Source organism: Panthera leo, chromosome B1 (assembly GCF_018350215.1).
Source record: "Panthera leo isolate Ple1 chromosome B1, P.leo_Ple1_pat1.1, whole genome shotgun sequence".
NCBI classification, from domain to species: domain Eukaryota; kingdom Metazoa; phylum Chordata; class Mammalia; order Carnivora; family Felidae; genus Panthera; species Panthera leo.
In genome coordinates, this window is record NC_056682.1 from 47,701,526 (window position 1) to 47,717,814 (window position 16,289).

A 16,289-nucleotide genomic window follows, 5' to 3' on the forward strand; every position below is an offset into this window, starting at 1 on the left:
GTTTGCCGTCTGCTTGAGTGCTGTTAGTGAAGCATACATCCATGACTTTTGGGGGCAGCAAATCAAATCTTTGCAGGGTAGAAGTCAGTCTGGTATTGTTATGGAACCAGGTGGGAACGCTGACAGAAAAACCAAGCGGCACTCGGAGATCTTGGTGGATTGGAGATTTATTTTATACTGGCAGGCTCCAAGGAGACGGTTTCTCCAAAGGTCTGAGCCTGGAATGCAAGTGGGGAGGGTAATTTATAGCTGACAGCCTCCATATCTGTGGGGGTTTTCGCGCACAAAGCAAACAAAGGAAGAAGAAACCGGAGGAGGGGGTCTCTAAGCTAGAGACCAGAGTTTGTTTTAGCCCAATCAGCCATCTTTGGTGTACTTTATCCACTTCTCCAACAGTATGATTAATCCATCATTCACTGAGAAATTAATAATCAAGAATGGTGATCAATTTACACTCTTGGCTTTTCAGATATCATGTGTACCTTACCCTTTCCATTCTCCCTCTTCATTCATAGTCCAGTAGTCACAGGGAGAAATTACTAAAATCCATCTGTTGAGCTCTGAGTTCAGTGATGGTAAAAGGTGCAGTGGAGGGTATGCCAAAAGAGGATTTACATTATGTTTTAAGTTATGGACACACTATCTTATCAGTTTTGACCACCTTACACCAAAAACTGAGAAGGAAGCGAAACTGACATTTACTGAGCTTGTGTTAACTTCAGGGTCAGGCATTAAGTGCTTTTGTTGAATATTTTAGATCCTGTTGTTTCCTTTATTACTCAGAACAACCCCGCACAGTGGGTGCCCTTAGCCTCATTTTAACAGAAGATAAGTCATCAATGATATAAGCTGGTAAGTGGCAGCATTTGAATATGAATCCAGGACTGTCTAAATCCCAGTCCATGCTTTTATATCACAGGACTGTTGCTATGCCTAAGACTAAAAGTGATGTTTGCAAACAATGGCTGTGCTTTCTATATATAGTGCAAAACCATCTGCAAACCATCAACTTGCTTTTGTGGGTAAGCAACATGAAGAACAGCTATTTCAGAAGGCAGACCTAGAAAAGAGGTAGCAGGAAGTGAGGGAGAGAAAAGCAAAGCAAAGCAAACCAAACCAAATAAAACCAAACAAACAAACAAACAAAAAAAAAAACACCTGTGAAGTGAGCACTGAGAAGAAAGAATCTGCTCTGGATCCTCTTTCTGTAGGACCCCAAAGTGATCAGGTTGTAAAGTTGCACCCCTTCAAGGTGGAGGCTGAGTAAAGGGTCAGGCCAGAGCAGAGAGGGCTCTCTTCAGCCTTCATTCCAGCACATTCGGTTTTGAGTGTAGCAAGCCCTGAGCTACAGTGCTCTGAACGCTGTTCAGTGCAATGCCATGTGGCTTTATGTTTACTCTGGGCATTTTTGTTAGCATTATACAATTTTAATTAACCCATTATGAACTATGGTGAGGGAAATGCCAAGTAGCTGAGTTTTCCACTTCCCATTCCTGGCCATGGCTGTTGGCCATAAAATAGTCTGTCTTCTAATTATGGTGGGACTTCATCTGCCCTAATATTATGCCTTCTTCAATTAAGAGTAGCACAGCAGCACACACTTATTCTTTTAACAGCACAGCTGTTTCCTTGGATCAGACCCAATGACGTGCGTGCTAAAGAGTTTGAGGGAGTCTTAAATCCCCAGGTTTCAGCTTCTGTCCCAACTGGAGTTCTCAGTACTTCCTCTCCTCCTCCCAGAGGCTGCACGACTGTGATATTCTGAGTCTAGTGTGGGTTGCCTCCTTTCAGCCAGTGCTGAACCCCCCACATGTAATACTGTCTCTCGGGGATCCTCTCTGGAGCTTTCTGAATAACAGGCAGATGGAGTCACAGAGAAGCATGGCACAGACGCTGTTGTAAAATGCTTTCATACATACTTTTAAGGCCATGGTGACTGAGCTTACGGCATAGCACCCTTTCTCCCCCAACCCTGTTAAACAAGCAGAGACAGCCTAAGGACCTATAAACGACCATTTAAGGGTGCTTGATGCTATGCTCATGAAATGAGGAGGTATAATTAACTGATAATAGCTAGGGTTGTGCCAATCCACAAATCCCACCAGGACATGAAAGGAATGTTGGTCAAGAAATTTTGCTGCAAAGCCTAAGAGAAAGAGTGAGTGCTAATTGAGATCACGGACTCTCAATATTCTCGTATGGCTTCACTTAGCGTTATTTGGAATTTATAGTGAATTCTATGTGACAAAGACAAATTAGAGAAATTTTATCAACTGTTTCAAAATCAGTCTGAATTTCCCTTTATATTTTAAGATCTCACCTTAATCTCTTTTTGGCACCCATCCCAAATAACCATGAACCACTTGCCTACATAGTTTTCTGGTTCACTGAAATGATCATTCTCTTTTATTGCAGAAAAACCTTCCCAACTGTGTGTTTATTTGTGTCCCTTTGAGAAAAAGATCACCATGTGCAGATTAGGAAAATACATGTAGATGTTTGCAAATGTAGGTCCATCACGGGTAAGTGATTGGCACAAACCCGTCTGAGAGGAAAATACTCCATGGTGAAAATGATTGATTGAGTTACGCAAGAAAAAACGTGAGCATAGAGAGAAAACTGACACAGTGAAGGTAAAAGCCGTGAGAGGACTAAAATCTAAAGCCTAAAACTAAAATTAATAGGCAGGAAATAGCCATGTCTTAAAGATATCATGAAGCTTGTAGAAAAGCTTCGGTATAAATTGATAGGCAAAGAGATGTCAAGGAAAGTTTTGAGAACAAGAAGGAGGTGACTAGATGTACATGGTATATAATTTCATTGATGGCATGGTGAAGGATAAAGTTTAGAGTAGAATGAAAGACAAAGATATCATTACCTCTGGTCCAGTTTCGAGATGGTGAAGGCCTACGTTCTAGGGTAGTAGCCATGCAGATGCAGAAGGGAGGGGAAATGTGCAACTATACAATGAACGAGCAAGATTTAAAAACAAGGTAGATGTGAAAAGTTAAGGGAGCCTCAGCCATTCAGAATGCTTCTCAAGTGTGTAGCAGGACAACTGGTTTCAATTTGAAAACAGAGAAAAATCCCAAAGAGAGAGTAGTTTTAATATTACGGAGTTGAGGCGTGGGAGGAAGAGGATCTCAGTAAGGAGGATGAGGTTGCAGAAGGTAGCACCACCGGCTCTGCACAAAATCTACGATTCAACAGCCCTGAAGGAAAGCAAGATAAAGAACAGCAAATGCTGCAGGCAAGTCAAAAAGAATGAGGGCCGCCTGGGGGACTCAGTCGGTTCAGTGTCCAACTTTGGCTCAGGTCATGATCTCGCGGTCCGTGAGTTCGAGCCCCGCGTTGGGCTCTGTGCTGACAGCTCAGAGCCTGGAGCCTGCTTTGGATTCTCTGTCTCCCTCTCTCTCTGCCCTTTCCCTGCTCACTCTCTGTCTCTCAAAAATAAATAAACATTAAATTTTTTTAAAAAAGAATGAGGACTGAAACATTCTCATGATAGCAAGTTGGGGGCCACCAGTCAATTTTGCTAAGGCCTGTGGGCAGAGGACTGATTGCAGTTGTATGAGGAGAGAATGTGAGGTAAGGAAATGAAGACAGTGACCATGGAAGAAAGTGACAACAAAGAAAAAGAACCAAGTACGTAGTCTAGTTGTGCCTCCTTTGGAGCAAAGATTTCCATGCACATACCCTCTGTTTTCTTGAGAGAAGTAGAGAATACTAAGGCATAAAAACTCCACATCTTGGTGGGCCAAATAGGATGATGGCTTAATCACGAAAAGTGCTGAACTTTATATTATCCCATTTGTCACTATTTTATTAACCTTAACGTAGTGTGTACTTCAAGATTCTATTTCTTCTTGGAAAGATCTGAACTGACTGAAGGGGCTGCTATTTCTGATGAGCCTATAAATAAGGGGAGAGTGAACAAAATTAAAGACTCAGGGTTATCTTCCCAAAGTGAAAATCTGAAAAAAAGTAGGTCCGTTCATATATCCAATCATTGGTGGAACTGAAAACAATTAGAACCTAAAAAAGGACGTCTCTAACATCATTAACAGATCTGGAACTGTATCAGCAATTTCTAATGTGAATTCAGATGAATGTATATAAAAATGGATGAAGGAGTGCATGTGTTTACAGGCATAGATTTCCTGCATCGGTCTGCTGACAGGACCAATGAGCAATAACATTCCAATACTAATATTAATTTCCAAATCATTCTTTATGAAAGGGAACCAAGGGCCCTTGGGAAAACTGCTGATTCCTGGGCTTAGGTAAGGCCAGAATAAGCAGCACTCAGAGCAGCACCTTGTGGTATCCAGAAATAAGAAAACTATCAAAAAGTAACAGAGATATCCCAAAGGACACAGAAGGCAACTTGAAGAAGCTCCCAAGGGTCAACTCTGGAATAATTTGAGTGATATAGTAAATTACGATAAAAATGGATTATAATCCATATAATAAGAATCCATGTGTTCATTCAAATGTAAGTAAATAGTTGAATAAATAACCAAGTGGGAGATTACATAAAGCTCCTCCTCACAGAAGTCTCACTAATAAATGTAAAAGATACTATAAAATAAAAAAACATTATTTGGCTAATATCAAGATAAACATCATTTGAGAAAATGCAATGAATGTTAAAGTTAGTTTGCAAAACTAAAAGAAACACTATTTACACAGCCTCAGATTATCTTCTCAGAAGATAATTGTGAATTAGAAAGGGCAAAGATGGCAAGTTTACAGTGGAAAACCTGGAGGAAAACACCTTAAACCAATAATCAAAATTAACTTCATTAACAGCTTACATGAACATCATGTGCCTCCTGATACAATGCACTAAGAAGCATACAATATCACATTGGTAGTATGTTTGCATAACTGCATTAACTCATGATAAAGCATTATGCAAACATGAATTACAGGATATTCTGCCAGGTGTTTTCTGTTTAATTGTTGAAATCAACAAATGGCAGAATAAGCCTGAGGAATTCCCGCAGATTAAAAGGAGCAAGGGGGGCGCCTGGGTGGCTCAGTCGGTTGGGCGGCGGACTTCGGCTCAGGTCATGATCTCGCGGTCCGTGAGTTTGAGCCCCGCGTCAGGCTCTGTGCTGACAGCTCAGAGCCTGGCGCCTGTTTCAGATTCTGTGTCTCCCTCTCTCTGACCCTCCCCCGTTCATGCTCTGTCTCTCCCTGTCTCAAAAATAAATAAAACATTAAAAAATAAAATTAAAAAAAAAATAAAAGGAGCAAGGAAGTAGGACAACTAAATGCAGTGTAGGAAACTGGAATGCATCTTGGACCAGCTAGAAGTGGCACAGATAGAAAAATTCAAATGAGGTCTCCAGTTGTGTTAATAATACTGCGTCAGTGTTTATTTCCTGATTTTGATCATTTTACTATGGTTGTGAAAGATATTAACAGGGGAAATTTGCAATTTGTAAGGCTAATATTTCAAAATTTTTAAATTTAAAGATAAAATGTATATATTCTTTTGTCATCATGTAATTTAATCTTTATTTCTAACTTGACTTTCTATTTTTATTCTACTCCTTTCCTGATATTAACAAATTCTTTTATTTTTTTGTTTCATTTCTATCTTTAATTTTAAAATATTTGATTCAAGTTATAATTTTCATATACTAAAATTTTCAAGGATATGCAATTTAGTTTGAAGTGTAATAGTGTTCTTTGCTTCCTGATTATTTGGAGGCAGGATTTTATCAGCTGAATATTTGATTGATATATTGTATTATTTCGTCTTGTTTTAGTGGCTATTATAAACAGAATTAGTGCTTTAGTGTCCTCTTCTGTCTTGGAGCAAAATACAGTTTGATTCATGGATGGCTTTTTTGGGAAGTGAGGGGAGATGATATATTCTTCAACTATTTAGTTTTCCTCTTTATATCCTATTCTCCAAAGAGAGACTTAGTTTTTACTCTTCTTCTCCAGTAACATTGCTTTTCCAATACTGCCACTTCTCAATCCTGTGAACTTGTATTTCTCTCCCTTATAGTCAATGATCTGATCAACCAGTACCCTTGCACAGATATCTTTTTTCTCTTCCACACCTTTTTTCTGTGCCCATAATTCTCAACAAAGCTTGCAATGGGAGCTGTGCTGGAAACAGTGTGTGTATGTGTGTGTGTGTATGTATTTATTTTCTTACTTATATGCAATTTGAAGTTGGAGTACTTATTTTTTACTTATGCTGAAGGTGTAGATTTGTGAGTTGCTTGTTATTTTTGTTTACTTATTTAGTTTACTGGAAAGGAGTGCAGAAATTTGGAATTAAATCAACATTACTTATTATGAGATTTTTTTGGTGGGGAGAGAGGGGCAGGGAGGGAGGTTGGGGAGGCACAGTGGGAGAGGGGGAGGGAGAATCTCAAGCAAGCCCTATGCCCAGCACAAAGCCCAGTGTGGAGCTCAATCTCATGACCACAAGATCATAACTTGAGCCAAAATCAAGAGTTGGATGCTTAACTGACTGAACCACCCATGCATCCCTATGAGATAGTTTTAAACCTTATTTCTTTTCTAATATAATATTCAAGCTATGATTTTTCTACAAGAAAAAAATAACTTTCCTTTAAATTGCTACATTCTATACATTTTTATAGATATTTCCATTATCATTCACCTTGAAATATTTTCTAATTTCCCTCATCATAGTTGTCAGACTATGTAGAAGACTATATAGAAGCATATCATAATATAGACTATACAGAAGTATAGACTATACAAAAGTATATTATTTACCTTCAAAGTATATGGAGAATTTTCTAAATATTACAGTGTCCTGATTTCTAAATTTATGATGTCACTCTATTCTGTAAACAGGCTCTGCAAGATTTCAACACTTTTTGAAATTTACTGAGGACTTTTTTGTGTGTGTATGAGCCAGCATAGGTATGGATCTTGGTTCCATCTGCAATTGAAAAGAATGTGAATGTGACTTCTTTAGTTGTTGAATGTGGTGTTTGATAAATATCAGAATGGATTACTGCTACTGATCTGCATTTAGTTTACTGTCTCCAATCTGCTGATAGAAGTAGCCATGAATTTTTCATTTTACTTCTTTTAATTTTAGATGTAGAATTTCCATTTGTTTATAATTCCTATTTCTCGGCTAAAATTCCCCATCTGTATTTATTATTATGACTATGTTTTCCTTTATATCCTTGAAAATATTTATAATGGCTGCTTTATGGTGCTGGCTGTTAATATCAACATCTGCCTAATTTTATGTTTTGTTCCTATCTCCTTTGAAAATGTCTAATTCTGTGTTTCTTTACATGTGTATTAACTTTGAATTATTTGTAGACACTGTAAGGATTTGTGATTCTGCTGGGTTTTTAAAAAAATTTTTAGCATTTATTTATTTTTGAAAGAGCGAGACAGAGCATGATCAGGGAGAGGGGCAGAGAGAGAGGGAGACACAGAATCCGAAGCAGGCTCCAGGTTCTGAGCTGGCAGCACAGAGCCCCACATGGGGTTCAAATTCACCAACTGTGAGGTCATGACCTGAGCCAAAGTCAGCCGCTTAACCAACTGAGCCACCCAGGTGCCCCTGGTTCTGCTGTTCTCTATCAAAAGGTTATAAGTTTTATTGTAATAGGCAGCTGGATTACTAATGGTTCTTTCTCAGTTTAATTCTTTGTTGGGGAGGATCTAGTTTTGGATCATGGCCATCACTTTAGGATATGTTTCTTCTTCTTCCCTGGGCCTGGCCATTCTGGTGTCCCCGTTAGATATCTGAAATATCTAGCAAGTTCTATTTCAGGCTGTGAAATTCTTGGCAAGTTCTCGTCACTCTCGCCTGGCCAAAACAACAATATCCCCAAGCCTTGTACCATTTTTTGGTGTGTCATTTTACCTCTCAGCCCTGCGACAGCTGATTTTCTACAGGCCTCACAGAATGCCTTCCTCCTTATAAACAGCCAGCAACTGGACCAGGACCCATGCTCCTCCTACATGGGGAGTCCTTGGTTACCCCTCTCAGACTGTTGTAAATTTCTTCTTTCCAGCACCCTGCCCTACAAGTTCTAACCACTTCACTTGAAGCTCAGAGTTTCAAACTCTACCTCGTCAGTTCGTTGAACCTTTAACAATTCTTTGGCTCTGCCATTCCTGTCCCATAGAGGAAAGGAATCCCAGTGAAGAAAGCCTGGATCAATACAGGACTCAGAATCGATGTGCTCCTTCTCTCAAGGATCTCAATTCCACACTGCCTGTCATCCAGTGCATGGAGCCGTTGCATCATATACTTTGTCCGGTTTTATATTTATGGTGGAAGGCATTTCTGTAATCTATACCTAGGCTTTCCTAAGAGACATTTTGAGAAGTAATCCTTTCTCCACATAATTACATATAAATCAAGTGGAAGATGAATAGTGTTTCTTAATGTGGAGAGGAGAACAATGACTAGGGGCTGAGTACCACCCTACTGACCAAAAAACTGTTCGTAATAAGATGCATAATGATAAAATAATGCAAAAATGTTGGCTCTGGTGGAATAATGAAAAGCAGACTAGTTCCACATTATGTTGTAATGTATGGCCACTAACAAATGACAAAGCTGAGCACTGAGTTCATTTACTTCTCTAACTTTACCCCACTACATCATCAGCCACTTATTTACTCCTCAATAGCTATTTATTATGATACAGGCTTATCTCACACCCAAGAATGTCTCAGACGTCTGAAATGTTTAAGTTAAAATTTTAAATGGTTACATTTAAATTCAAAATTAAATTAAAAATCTGAAAATGTAGGGAAGTGATTGTAGAATATGTGGTTTTACAGAGTTTTCTAAGAAGAGCAATGAACGTAAAGCCACAAAAGGCAAGGTCAATAGATTTCACTATATAATTTTCTAATTAAAAAGGATCTGTTGTCAAGTATACACAAAAATGTTGAATGACAAAAGGTAACCTGGAAAAATTATTTGTAACATATGCAAAAGGAAAACATATTAATATATATTAAGCTATTACATATAATTTTAAAAGATATAACCAGAAATAAACTACAAACAAAAAAGGAAATTCATAGAGAAATATGTACTTCAAGGATATGAAGAAATATACACTCTCACCTGTAGCAAAAAAAAAAAAAATACATATACACATTGACACACAAAAACACTTAAATTTTTCATTTATGCATTTGAAAAAGATTAGGATATACTATAATATTCTGTTTCCAAGAATGCTGAGAAATGAGTATTCTCATATGCTGCAGCTAAGGTTGTAAGTTAATCATTAGTAAATGTAAGAAAAGCTGTAAAAAGATGTGGAAGTTCTGTTACTTAGAAATTTTTGCTTCCAGAAATTAGTCCTGAGTACACGGTTATATTTATATTTGTAGATTACAGATAGATATCTCCCTATAACATCCTATAGATTATGATGGCAAAGGTTCAGAAGCTACAACAGTAGGTGTGAGAGTTCCATGGTTTATGATATATTTATATTATAAAAAACTCTTTAACAATTACAAATACTATAGAAGACTATTGCATGTGGTAGGGAATACTGTTGTGATGTATTTTAATTGGGGAAAAGGAAAACGAAATTACACAAATAAAACACTCAACAATTTGGTCTCATTTGTGTTGCACTGATACGTGTCTAGGGGTTGTTTCTAGAGTGGAGAATTTCTCATCCTTTTTGAGTGTCTTAGTTTCTACAGTACTGAATACATATTACCACTGTAAAATATTCTTTTAAAATTTTATACACAGAATTCTACAAAATTGAGATCTGGAGTGGTAATAAGTCTTTTGGAAATAATCTTTTAATATTTTTAATATGTGTACGTTACCTTCCAGACTAGTTTTCTTTAAGATGGAATCTTTTTAAAAAAGTCTCTCCTCCCTGGAGCTTCATACTAGTATCTGCATTAATATCTCTAAGCAAAAGCTCAATGAGTGTGACTATCTGTGAAAGGAAACATCGTAACTGCTCCTGAGGGAGTGTGTGCGTGCGTGCATGTGTGTGTGTGTGTGTGCACATGCACACATGCAATAATGGGAGATGCCTGAAAAAAGAGGGGTCATTATTGACTCCCCAAATTCTACCACATATGATGCATGAGGCAGAAATATTTCTAGGAATTTCTACTGCAGGCAGCTCCATGAGGAGATATTCCAGGGCAAGGAACCAAAGGGGAAAAGCAGACAGTCTTAAAACCAATACGCTCTCTTCCAAGAACCAAAGACACACGGGGATCATTCGACAAGCCTGATTCTAAAGAGGCACATGCTCCAACTCTGCCCACTGCGCACTGAGTGAAGTGGTGGCTGGTGGTCTGAAATCCATCCCAGAACCTCGCGATGGCAGGTTGCCAAGTAAATTCAAGAGGTAGCAGCTGCCTAGGAGCAACGGTGTGGCTGTCACCTCCCTGGACCAAAGAGCAAGAACTGGAGCCCATTGTGAACTGTTTCGGTGAGCAGAAGGAGCTGAATGGGGGGAGGGAAGTCCAGAGTCAGAAAATATTTGCCAGCTGAGAAGCTGGATCATTACTCTCAGAGCTTTTCTAACCCATCGCTATCTTTGGGGGTTGCCTCCATGGGATCTGCAGATTGCCAAACAAAATTTGAATTAGGCACAGAGTGAGGGAGAACTCGGATGCTTTATTTTGCTTCTAGGCAAACATATGCCTATTTAAAACTTAGTTTCTTCTGTGAATTTATTTGAAAGAATGTTGTGAATTCAGTTATTTTTCAAGGAAGAACGAGTTCCGGTTCTTGCTCCACACCAGGATTTTGCCACATTTTGCATCAGGAGAGCATTGCGTGTACAGACTAACGGCCCTTCAGTGTGAAGGTCATTAGGATAAACTGTATAACGTGCAGCACTTTTCTGCCTGAGCAATGAGACACTCATTTCTGTGCTGCAAATTTACACTCAGGCTACCCAGGTAATAGCTCCATCTTCTCAGCTCAGGTCCCAAAGGGGACCTGTGTCCCTTCACCCAGAACAATTCCCAGCCCCAGGGCGAATTTGAGAACGGGTTTGCTATTCAGTGAATTACTTCAAAGAGAACTTTGGTACTTGGGGTGAGCTCTAGGAGGTTCATAAATTTTACCTCTGCTGATGGGCTACTTAATTCTCCAGCCACCCTGTGAGGAGTTGAAGATTTATGGGAAGGAAACTACCAGATGCTTTTCTGCAGACTGGTCAGGGGCTTCACTTAAATCATTACGGGTTTGAGAATTGGGGGGAGGGTATGAACGAAACCTCAACGCTTCAAAAATAAATCCTGAAGGAAATAGTCTTGGCTTTTCAGAATTCCCAATCATGATAGTAGGTTATGGGTCATGTGCCTATTTGGGGAACATCTGGGGTTCTGAGGTTGGCTATGCAATGTCGAGAGCGTCTCTTGATCTTTGGGATTTAATGACACCATTCAGAAATCTCTTAGGATCAGGTGTTTTGTATATTCACCTTAGCCCTGATATGGGGCTGGGTGGGAGGGGTACAGGGAAGGAATGGGGAGAAAGAAGAGAGCTAGTTGATGATGGGCTTGAGAAGATTCTGCAACCAGCTGCATAGCTTGAAATTTGATTTTGTCTTTTTTTTTCCAGCCTAATTGCAAACAGAAGTCCACCTGTCTTGGAATAAATAGGAAGAGAAAGAACAAAAACAACTAACTACTCAAAGTTTCTGAATCAAGGGTCCTCTCTGGGCACAGGTGCTAAAAACAAGAAGGACTCAACAGCTCCCCAACCTCCCGCTTGGGAGGAAGATGGCCCCTGCTGCCTTGTAACTGAAGTGTATCGACTGTTTTTGTCAAGTTGGCAGGATTGGTGTAGCTTTGCAGCAGCCTGCTCTTGGAGTTTCCTGTGAGAACAGCAGAGAGCTAGGTGCAACAAAGAAACTGCTATGTTTGATTAATGCACAAGATAGCAGCCATGGTTCTGCCAAGGCCTCCTTTCAAGACTCAGCACCGTCCTTTTGCAAGGAGCAAATAGTGTAGCCCTCCTCTTCAGAACTTGTCATACAAAAGAATCAACAACTTCCCTGACTGTCAGGAAGGCTGTAAGTGAAGATAATTGCTCTCCTTTGCACCTGCCTCAGCCCCTGCCATCATTCTGCAGCAGGAAGCTCTAAATATTGTGATTTACTCGGGTGGTAGTAGGTCTTTTTTAAAATGATGCCCTTTTATACTCACCTGAAGGCTTGAACATTTCAACAACAGCTAAGGAGTGGTGAGTGCGTCAAAGCGTGAGACCCTCGTGTCACTAATTCTCATGTCCTGTTCTCAACGGTGGGTACCAGAAGCTATGGGAGGTCCCTTATGGCAAGGTTTAGGTTAATACTAGGACACAGAGACCAGTCTTTTTTATTCCTAGGTTTCCCTGAATGAAGGAGAGTGGTAGGCAGGCTGCTGAGGTACATGGCATTGGAGGGAGGTATAATAGCACCACTTACAATAACAAGGAGCAGAATGAGCCACGGTGACCCACTCAGTGGACATAATATTTAAGGATAAGAGAAAGTACGTGGAAGTTGGGTCGACCCAAGTTTGGGGATTGCAGAATATGCCCCAAAAAGACAAAGGGATAACATATTCTGGGTAACTAAAGTTGTAATAGAAATAATTGAGCAAAGGAATTAGAAGGTTTTACTGGGCCTGATTCCTTGTCCATAAACCATTTTAAAGACCATGGAGGTTCCTCTCTCTGTTCTGTCTTGGTGGAAATTTGAGGCTGTTTCCAGTGTTGTTGCCAGTATATACCAGGTTCCCACTCTGATGTCCAGCTTATGTTTCCAATATACATGGGATATTTGTTCAAGAGACTGGGCAAGTCTGGACATTCCTCTCCAGTCTGTATTCTCTAAATGGGAGATTAAAGGCACTTTTCAGAAGCTGCTGAGACACTCAGTTCTCATACTTTCGTTGCTGATGTATATTCCAAAAACATACAGACTTCCAAGAAACAGAGTATTTTTCTCTTGCCCTCCATTTTTCAAATTGGGATTCAGAGAGCTCCCCATCTAAACGTGATCACTAAAGAATAAATCTCAACAATCGTATCTCTGGTGTACCATGAAGATTGACACTCTGCCATGCAAGTAACTCAAACTTCTATGTCTAATGGGGGGAGGGGGAAAGATTAAGTTAAACAATGAGAATGTGATACACGTGTCAAGGACAATGTGGAGACTTTTCTATTCCAACCAGTTACCCTGGCTGTCTTTGGACAACACCCTGGTCCCAGGTCCATGTGGGCTTGGGGTGGCAGCCTACTAAGTAGAAGTCAACTCTTATTTACGAGCAGTGCTTGCAGGTTGATGAACTCCACAAGTGATTTTGAGGATTGAGTGTTTTGGCCTCTATGGAATGCAGAATTCCCTATTCACAAGTTTATCGTCCTTTATTCTTTGGACTATAAATGGTGTTTTCACTGAGGTCTCTCCATTAGTTGGATGTAGAGACAAGCTGTCAAAGCTCTACCAGCGAAAACTATGTTCCACAAAAACACGAGAGATAATGGTGTATACCACATACATACAAGGCAAATGTCACAGAGCAAACACACACTGAAGACAGTTATCTGGAGTGTGTCTGCCCCCTCATTTGGGATCAGAAGTAAGCCAGCTTATTTGGTAGGAGAAAAGCCTGTCCATCCAGTGTGCATGTGCAAGTGTGTGTGTGTGTGTGTGTGTGTGTGTGTGTGTGTTTAATAAAGTCATTATAGTTGATTTTTCTTACTAATACTAGACAGATCAAGGAGATTTTATGATAAACGTACGACTTGAATCTGATCTTGTAAGATAAACAGGAGTTCTATAGGTGGGAAAGAGAACAAGGGAAAGGATAGAATATAAAAGGAGACGAGGGAAAGTAGGTGAACGTTAGGTGCCAGAATACAGAAAACACATGGGAGATGTGCCCAGTAAGCCTGGAGTGGACTGCACTAGGGAGTGTGGGATTTGATAGCTGGACTCTGGGAAGACTACAGGAGGCCCTAGATTGTTATAAATCGTTATCTATGGAGCTAAGTGTTCTGAACGGGGAAGTGATGGCTTGAATGAGAGAGTACTGGTCAGTGATGACACTGTGCCATCCTTTGCCTGTTGTCAAAACTTTTTTTTCCCCATTCTCAGAGCCAGGTAAATGAAGAAGTCTAAAGTCCATCCCATAGCATTAATAGTTGAAGAAGGTTTGATGGGTTCCACCATGCAAATAACATAATTTTCTGGGTGCTACATTACCTCTGCATGGATCTCAAATTGACGTCACAAGAGACCTTGATTCCAGTTAGTTCATTAAATAATCACTTTCTCAAATTGTAAAAATGGTTTGAATTCAATGTGAATGATTTGTAAAGTACAACAAAAAATATTAACCCATAGCCCCACCATTCAACACTCATGATTATTCTTTATTCTATGTCAAAATTTCCAAAATGAAGTTTTATGAATCTAGCATCCTGTGGAATTTAGTGAGTGTGATTGGTTAATAGGTACTACAGAAAAAAATTAAGTGGATAAATAGGTATAGAAAATACTAAGTTAAACAAAAATAGACTTTGATATATTAATATATTTTAAAATTATCCAAATTTAATGAAACAGGCTTAGGGGAATATGTTTGTGTGCATGTATGTATATGTGTATGTGTGTATATGTATCTATATATTCTTTTTCCCAAGCCTGTTGGATCATATGAATCTTATGGAACTAGTGTCTACAGAGCAGAACCAGGCGGATGGAGGGGTGGTGAATGGAAAAATGATGCTCTTATTCCCTCTTGGTATGTAAGGTGTGTGTGTGTGTGTGTGTGTGTGTGTGTGTGTGCATGCTCAATTCTTTTAACCTGCCAATCCATGAGGGAGGAAATCATTTTGTATACAAGTAGATCGTCTTCAAATGCCAAGTGACATGCCTTCATAAATTTTTATTTATAATCATTATATAAATGGAACTGCATATCACCTTAGCTCTCCTTTATTCCTCTTTCTGACTGTCCCATGAAGGGGATAAAGAAAGCTAGGATCTCAAGAGAGTCGTCTCAGGAGTGTACAGATTTCAGTTCCAAATCATAAAATTAAATCTGAGAATGCCTAGCTTTGGCAATATTTCAATTTCATAGGCAAAGTATATACTGTGGAAATAGAAGCTCAAATCTTAGTAAAATTTGTAACAATTACAATGAGAAGCAAGGATAATAGGAAGTATTTTAAACTTCTCTTTAGTTAAATTCTTAACTGTATTTCCCTAGTCCATGCATGTGTGTATGTGTGTATGTATGTGTTTCAATTTTTAAAAAGATGCATGTCTATATCCTTTATAGAAAGAGCATCACATAATTTCACATAATTTCAGTAGTTACAAAAATTCTCTTAAAGCTTAAAAACAAGGAAGAAGGAAGGGAGAGAGGGAAAAGAAAGACAAAAAGAAAAAAATGCTACAGTCAAACAGAAAACAGAAGAGAATTCTTGATGATGTGTAAATTGGACAACTCCGGCCAATTTACAGACTCTAGTGAACGCTACAAACTAAATGGCCCTTTACAGGCTCCCCAAGATTCCTTTAGCCTCAGCTTCTAAATCAACCTGAACAGGGTGTCCTGGAAACAAGCCTGTTCCTGCTGATGTTTTTCTTACATCTGGATTTACCTCTTTATCTGGAGCAAGAAGAAACAAACAAACCACTCAATCTCAATCCCCTGAGTGTCATAATTTGACTTTTTGTAGAATGGATCAGGAGTGTTGCCAATCCCGTCCTTTTTTTCCACCATTTAACTGCAGATGCTTTAGTCTCACTATGGGGAGCTCGCTTACTGCTCCAAACCAGTCTATCATCATGTACAAACCAAAGCAACACAGCAAATTGGTAGAAAAACCTATTTGAGGGTCTACTTTGTAGAAATATCATACAGAAAGAATAATTACCTATGTATTGTGATGTCAGGAACAAGAACATGGATTAATTCAATGTCCAAATTCCTCCCTTCTAAAATGTAGCCCTTGCTGGCTTGTTAAAGACCTAACCTACATTGCTGAAAGTTGATTCCCTCAATTTTGTTTCTTTTTAATTTGTTTTTAATTAGGTAATCTCTGTGCCCATGGTAGGGTTCAAACTCACGACCTGGAGATCAAGAGTTACATGTGCCACTGACTGAGTCAGCCGGGCACTCCCAGTTTTACTTTGTAATTCCTGTGTCGACACAACACCTCAAAAGCTAGGTAGTTGGGGGCGTTCTGGAAGATGGCGGCGTAGGAGGACGCGGGGCTCACAGCGCGTCCTGCCGATCACTTAGAT